This window comes from Macaca nemestrina, chromosome 4 (assembly GCF_043159975.1).
Source record: "Macaca nemestrina isolate mMacNem1 chromosome 4, mMacNem.hap1, whole genome shotgun sequence".
Taxonomy (NCBI): domain Eukaryota; kingdom Metazoa; phylum Chordata; class Mammalia; order Primates; family Cercopithecidae; genus Macaca; species Macaca nemestrina.
In genome coordinates, this window is record NC_092128.1 from 36,372,645 (window position 1) to 36,380,995 (window position 8,351).

The 8,351-nt window shown below is 35.6% G+C and overlaps 1 protein-coding gene across 10 annotated transcripts in view; it reads left to right on the forward strand.

Moving 5' to 3' along the window:
* LOC105475142 (calcium dependent secretion activator 2) overlaps positions 1-8,351 on the forward strand; it is a 564,483-nt gene that overhangs the window by 165,095 nt on the left and 391,037 nt on the right. Inside the window, exon 1 of one of the 10 annotated variants that reach the window (XM_071094568.1) lies at positions 915-1,015. The exons of the other annotated variants lie outside the window; for them this stretch is intronic. The gene's annotated coding sequence lies outside the window, so the exon portion shown is untranslated. Of the gene's footprint in view, positions 1-914; positions 1,016-8,351 lie in introns of those variants that run through there. 10 annotated transcript variants of the gene reach the window in all.

Genomic DNA, 8,351 nt, shown 5'->3' on the forward strand with positions numbered 1-8,351 from the left:
GTAAGGTCCAAGGCAGGCTTTTTTTCGTAAAACATATTCCTGTAGCAACATATATGAATAATCATACTGAACGAATGCGTAGACTTCCATTACTTCAGATCAGTTTTTTTTAAATTAATATTTTTACTTGACAAGTTATAATTGTATATGTTTATGGTGTATAATGTGATATTATGACATGTATACAATATGGAATAAGTAAATCAAGCTAAGTAACATATTTATCACCTCACATACTTTTTTTTGTCATGAGAGAATTTGAAATGTATTCTTTTAGCAATTTTGCAATATCAGGTTTTTCCCCTCCCCCAATGGATTTGCTGCATCCTTATGGGGAAAAATATTTTTAGAGTTTTCATATTGAATTGTAGATAGAAGATTACAGCTCTTAGTAAAATGTAGAGGAGCAAAATCATGTCATTTTTGGTTCTGTTAGGATCAGGGTGGATGACTTTAAGCTTTGGTAGTACCTTACTAGGAGCAGACCTTGTGGGATTTTTACTTTGGAGTTTTGCACTGTGGTTGGTTTTTGTACTTGTACAACTGGCTTTTTTTTTCTTCGCAATGCATTGTGTTGAGAGGTTTTAAGCCTTGTGTCAGGGAGAATTTTGACCACGGAAGGTGAGTGAAACTGTCTTGTCCATAGGAAAGCAGCTCTCATTTTAGAGGCAGACCTGTATACTTAAGACCTTATTCAAAGCAGAATGACCTCTGTTTGGACTATGTATAGAAGAGATAATCTTTTCCTGTTTTTAAGGCATAGGCAGAATAATATTTGCTACTTTTAAATTACAAGACACGGAAATCCTGTGGGGGTTACAGAAGAGCCAATCATGGATTCATGTGTCTTGTCCACAGGCTCAAGTCACCACTTTGCCGTCTGGGTTCTGGAAGGAGAAACCTTACCTAGGAGATAGGGTTCTGAGGCCTAACCAATCCTAACTAGGGACATTGACTGCCAAAGACTGAGAAGGATATTACAGTGCTTATAGTCAACAGAGGCTTAAAATCTAAGGTATGTACAGAACTCCTGTATATCACTATGAAAACTCAGACAATCCCTGAACAATATGAGTAAGGGATATGAATAACAAGTCAAAGAATAGGAAACTTAAATGACCAATAAGCTCTATTCATTTCATGTAGTTGCTGTATCAAATTGCCATAAACGGAATTACTTAAAACAATAGAAATTTATTCTCTCACAGTTGTGGAGGCCAGAAGTCTGTAGTCAACGTGTCAGTAGGGCTGAACTCCCTCTAGAAACTCTAGGGGAGATGCCTTCCAGTGGTTCATCCACCTAACCAATTACATGTTTGGTTTCCGTTTTCTCGTTAATAAAACGAGATTCTGATAGTATCTGCTTCATTGCAGTGTTGTGAATTTTAAATGAGATAAGACATAGAGTGCTAAACACCAAGTGTTAGGTAAAGACTCAAATCGGAACTTATTACTGTAAGTTTCTATTATTCAACAGATTATAAGTAATATACTTGAAATATTAGCTAGTGCAGTTTGTAAAAGCACTATACGAAACACCTTGTGAGTAAATAGACTTATTGCTATGTGTGGCAATGGATCTTGTGCTAGTCCTCTTGAAGATTTATTCCTTACCCTTCCTAGCCCATCTTGTAGGTATGTGTTTTCGTAAGAAATTAACATGCAAAAAGCAAATGTTTGGTTCCTCTATCTCTCCACTTGACTATGGATTCTTTTTGTAACTGTTTTACCCATAGCCCTACTTATTGTTCTTTTTTTTAAAAAAATGATAGTAAAACATTAAAAGAAGTTGTTTACCAAAGATTTTAAAATGGAAAAGTAAGTAAAATGAGACATAGGAAATCAAGCTAAATACCAAAGACAACTAGAAACAATCTGAAAGTTGTAGATTTGATAAAAACAGTGAATACTATGTCCACTGTATATTCTTGTAGGTATAGACTGCTACTCACATGTATTTTCAGGTTAACCATGTCATTTTGCTTATCGATTTATATGGAATATCAATCATTTACTTTTCCTACCTGAGTAATCTGTTAGTATAACCTTGCCAATTAAATAGAAACTAACTAGAACATAGTAATTTACTGCTAGGTCTTGCTAGAACTAGTTGTTTGAGTGGATTATACAAACACTTGCTTTCGCTCATGATAACCTCCTCTTTTCTCTAAATCTCAAAATAAATTTGAATAATTGGTGACATGAATGTTCTTCTTGAAGTTTGACATGGATTATGAATGTAATAATTAATTGGCAAAATCAGGTTCTTTGTCAACATATTGAAAAATATTGTGCCAGCAGATCCAATGAAAAGCTTTACTTCTTTGTTTTACTTTTGTTCTTATGGGTGGTCTGTGGATGTGAAGGAACTAAAAACACCTTTTTATTTTTTAAAGTTGGCCTGTACCTTATAACTGTAAAATGCATTGTAAGTTCTATCACTGTTTTCGTGCATCCTCTATGAATCATGAAATATTTTGTCCCTAATGTGCATTCAAATATTAGCTGCTTAGCTGCAGGTGCTAATAGGTTTTGTGTAAAGACATCACTTGTCTTCAAGAATGTATGTTATATATGGAAAAGTGATACCAATATTTTATGTCAAAATAGAAACTTCCTTACAATTATAAGATTGAAAAAAAATCATTACAGATCTTGGCATCATCTTTAGTAAATTGGGAGAATAAGACGATGATTTAAATATAATGGTGGGTGCTGGCAGTGAACACACATCAGTTTGTGTATGAGCCAAGTAGTATTCTAAGTGCTTTCAAGACTGTACATTGTTTCTTTTAATCCTCATGGGAGTCCTAAAAATTTGGTACTATTGTTATCTCTGTTTTACAGGTAAGGGAACTAAGGCACATGAGTTTAGATAACTTGCCTAAATTGTAGAGCTAGTGTAGGTACAGGATTTAAACTCAGGCAGTCTGGCTTAAGAATTAATTAAACTTGCAAAATTCAACAATTGCTATTCCTGGTAAAACTAATGAGACTTAAGACTATGAAAATTATTATATACAACAAAGCTTTTTTTTTTTTTTTTTTTTTTTTTTTTTTTGAGACGGAGTCTCACTCTGTAGCCCAGGCTGGAGTGCAGTGGCGTGATCTCAGCTCACTGCAAGCTCCGCCTCCCGGGGTCACGCCATTCTCCTGCCTCAGCCTCCCGAGTAGCTGGGACTACAGGGGCCCGCCACCTCGCCCAGCTAGTTTTTTTGTATTTTTTAGTAGAGACGGGGTTTCACCGTGTTAGCCAGGATGGTCTCGATCTCCTGACCTCGTGATCCGCCCGTCTCGGCCTCCCAAAGTGCTGGGATTACAGGCTTGAGCCACTGCGCCCAGCCAGCTTTGTTTTTAAATATAAAATTTTAAAGCTCCATGAGATCTGAATGAAGGAAACTTTGGGAACAGATATGCTGTATGGGCTGCTTTATTTTTCATTGCATGAAATATCCTAGGGAAAGTGATACGTTAGGGTATCAGAACTATGCAATGATTAAACTGTCCTACCTTGGGGGCAGGATTTATTTTTCTGTGTGCCGTAATTTGAATGTTTGTGTTCCCCTTGAGACGTTGAAATCTTAACCCCCAAGGTGATGGTGTTAGGAGGTGGGGACTTTGGGAGGTGATTAGCTCATGGGAGCACAGCCCTCATGAGTAGAATTAGTGTTCTTATAAAAGAGGACTAAGAGAGACCCCCTTACTCTTTCCACAATGAACACAGCGAAAAGGTGCTTTCTATTAACCAGAAAGCAAGCCGTCATGAGACACTAAATCTGCCTTAATCATGGACTTTTTGGCCTCCATAACTGTGCAAAAATAAATTCCTGTTGCTTATAAGCTACCCAGTTTATGGTAATTTATTATAACAGCCCAAACAGACTAAGATACTGTGCCTTTCTGGTCCTTCCTTCATACCTTATTTAGCATATTATCATATCAGAAGGTCAGTTTCTTGGATAAAATACAACAACCATGACCTCCTCTTTGAATCCCTGGGTACACAAAAGAGTCATTAGGATAGGAAATTGTTCCTTTTCGATCACTGCTGTAGCCCTAAAATTGTGTGCACTTATTAGTACTATGCACATAGTAGGATCTTGATAAATATTTGAATGAGTGAAATAATAATGTAGACATTTGGAATAGATGGTTCTTAGGTTGTACTTCTAAAGAGAATATGAAAAACAGTAGGACATGGCAGGTCCTTAGTCATGCCAGAGAAGCACCTTTGTTTCATCAAATCAAATAAGAAATTGATTTTTTACAAATCAGTGCACTAGGTCCTGTAGGAAGATGAAGGAGCATAGTGAAGTCCTACCCTGAAAAATCTTACAATTTGAGAGGTAAAGGCAACAGACTCTGTAAGAGGGGAAACAAGTAACATTGTTTTCAACACTAGAAGAAAAATATCACAAGGTAGTATAGAAATAATTTCTAAGAAAGGATGTAGGGTATGAAGAAAATAGTACTTATTGCTTAAAAGATAAAGGAGTAGTTTTTTTACTTTAAAAATGCACATGTATGCTGTATGTACTGTTTTAACTGCAAAATATGTTAAAATACAAAAATGAAAAAACATGGCTGGGCGTGGTGGCTCACGCCTATAATCCCAGCACTTTGGGAGGCCAAGGCAGGTGGATCACAAGGTCAGGAGTTCGAGACCAGCCTGACCAACATGGTGAATCCCCGTCTCTACTAAAAATACAAAAGTTAGCAGGATGTGGTGGCATGTGCCTGTAATCCCAGCTATTCAGGGGACTGAGGCAGGAGAATCGCCTGAGCCCTGGAGGAAGAGGTTGCAGTGAGCCAGGATAGTGCCACTGCACTCCATCCTGGGCGACAGAGAGAGACTCTGTCTCAAAAAAAAATGTAAAACATATATTGTGACAGTTCATAGGAGAAAGAACTCACATTGGACTGAATTAATCAGGGAAGCTTTGTGGGGACTACAGGATTTAACTATCACTTGGGGTAGAAATAGAAGACATTCTGGATTGGAGAAAAAGTTGTTTGCAATTAGAAATTTTTTATTTAAGTATTACTCCTGATGTAATGTTAGTTTTCTCTGAGGTACCAAGGTATACATAATTGGTATAGTTTTCTCCTGATAATGACTATTTGGGGCTCATGAGTTGATATATAGATATATATCTATATTTAAATATCTTGAGAGATATAACTATTCATTTACATAAAAATAATTAAAGCAGAATTTTTATCCCTGTAGAGGCTGCTGCTTATATGTTAGAAATGGTGATTACTTTATGACTGTGTATTATTCCATATTTAGTCCATTTTTCAGATACAGAGATGTGGATGAAATTTATTCTTGACTTTTGGAGAGAAAATGTAAGACAGATGGCCTCTGATCTTGTGATATTAAATAAGCCTTTTTCTGGACAACTGTTGTCAATGTAATTCTTAACTGAGGGAAGACTTGTCAAATCGTTGCCTGTTCTCTTATTTTAAAAAAATGGGTAGTTGTATAAAGCATAGATTGTAAAAGCTGCAGATATGTCTTAATATTTTGAAGAGAAAGTACTTGAAAAGTCAAACATTTTGTCAGGGACCTTGAACAAGTTTTATTGTGCTAGTGTAGGGACAGGAGGGAGAAAACAGGATTTTAAAAAAATGAAGCAGATAAGACCACTGCTTACAAGATACTCTAAACCAAGTGAAAGTATACACAGACACATATGCATCTAATTATATATAATATAAGGCAAAATTAAATGACTGACAAACAGGTACAAAAATAATATGTCATAGGAACAGGTGGTTTTGGCTAGGGAGATCACAAATGGGAGATTGAGATGGGTCTGTAAAGATGATGGGAATGTTATTAGGTGGAAAATGGAAGAAAAAGGTTTTTCAGGATTGAGAATAGGAAGGAAGGCCCATTTATCGAATAGCTCCCAAGCTAAGCTAGCAGTGTGCTTGGCGATTTACAAACAGATGTGAAATATGTCATCCAACACTCACCATGGCCGACTTTACTTTTCCAGACTACAGATGAGAAAGCTGAGGCTCAATGTGTCTCAGCTTAAATGGCTAGCATGTAGCTGAAACTGGATTTCAGATACATCTGTCACATGGCCTGGTGCTTTAATACGCTGTTCACTGTTTCTGCTAGTGTGATGACTCTATACTCATCTTGTCGTCGTCGTTTTTCTCTGCTCCTTCACAGGAGGGATTAAATTATATAAGAAATAAGAAAGGGTTTTGTGATCTGTGAATTGGAAAAACATAAGGGGAAAATCTACTTAATCACCTCTGCCCTGTTATTTCTGACTGCTGGGAACTCACTCAGAGTTAACCATCATAGGACTTGTATTAGGAAGGCAAAGCATATGCAAACCTTCAATGACTGTGGCTTAGGAAGATTTAGAGTCTGTTTTAAGCTTTAGGACAATCTTGAAATGATGGAGTCCCAGAAGTAGCCTCCAAACCATTTTGGTCCTCATCGTTAGACCTTAATAATGAGAGGGGCAGAGTAGCCTGTTAAGAGAACAGGACAATTGCTGGTGGTGATGTAAAGGAATCTGCTTGGGTTTATTTTTCCTCTTTTGAGTATATTGCCTATTCACCACTGCCTCAAACAAAAATATGGTCTAAATCGTTAATATGAAGATATATTTTGTTCCAAGCTCAAAGATAATAATTACACTACTGCCAAATATTGTCTTAATCTTGTGTTTACTTAAGACTATTTATCTCCTCCTTCTCCCTCCTAGTGCAAAGACTACAATGTGAATTTTTCCCCCAGTACTTCCCAGAGTAGTAATACTGAGTTCCTACTCTGTTGATTACCATTCTGTCTTCTAAATTGGTAGACTGAATGGGGAAAAAATTGTTTTCAGTTTATTGTTAAAGTTATGTAGACCATGACTTGAATTCTGAATGAAAAAGAGAGTTTAATTTATGTTTATTTATGCCCACTACAGTTTAAATGGATTTGATCATATTCCAAATGCTCATTTGTCTTTGTATTAAGGTATGGCTAAGGAATCAAGTTTTATGATTGCTAAGAGCAAGGAAGATATATATATATACACACACACCCAATACAATATGTGTGGAAATATATACACACACACACATATATATATACACACACATATTCTGTTTGTACATATATAGAATAATTACAAGTTGAATTCATTATGCATATTCTAACTATTCTGTACTGTTACTGAAATGATCACCCTTCTGAAGATAAAACTTGGTAGATACAATTTTGCATAAGGAATATTACCAGATAGAATACAGAGGATAATGACACTATCAATTTAATTCAACTTTTATTGAGAACCTATGATGTGGTAAATACTGTCCTAGAAGCTGGGTATTAAAAAGATGAGAATAAGATTTAATCTTGTCCTTCAAGGAGATTAATAGAATAGTTAATTTTGTAGAGGGAATTACATCAGGATTTTTTCTAAATGGGTAGATTGTAGCAGCACTTGCAACAGGAAGACAAATGGATAACTATATGAGATGAGATGACAGATATGTTCATTTGTTCCATTATAGCAACCATTTTACTATATATGTGTATCTTATAGTGTCATGTTGTATACATTAAATATACACAACAAAATTTACTTTAAAAGTATAGAAATTAGAATTATAGTTGCTACAGTCCAGAAATGCCTTTATATAAACTAGTTTTGTTACATGAAACTATGAATTTTTTTCTTAACCACTGATATATTAGCTGTAATTAGAGGGGATGCTTGCGGATTTTTTATATACATATATATTAGAAAACATTAAAAATTGTAAAAGTAAAGATTCCGCTTTCAGAAAAATATTATCATTAGCACTCTTTGCTTTTGTGCTGCTCTCAGTGAAGTACTTTAGAGTCAGTATTCTGTCTTCCTCAGATCTCATTATGATTCATTTAATTTCTTGCAAAAAAACATACATAGTTGTAATGTTTGAGCCTAAATGCAAAATAAATATTTGTTTTGTGAATTCCTAGAGATCTTTCATGATATCATAGCCCTGGGTACTGACACTTATGAGGTAGTTTATTGGTTTTCATTTAATCTTAAAGATGCTATCTGAGCAGTGCAATGTGATTGTATTTATCTGTTTCGCTTTATTGGAGTAGAGATTTCTGGAAGTGTGAGCACTGTTACCCATAGAGATCAAAGAATAGCAGAGGGGTAGAGGTCAGTTAGTTGATTTTTTTCTCTCAATAATAGTTATAACCTTCTCAAAAATTTAATTGGAGCCTGGTAGTTATAGGATACACACATATATACATCCAACTTGCATATTACTCTTTTCTTCTGCCTAGATGATGCCCTCCTTAAGGTCAGAGCCATGTTGTGTCCCCATTA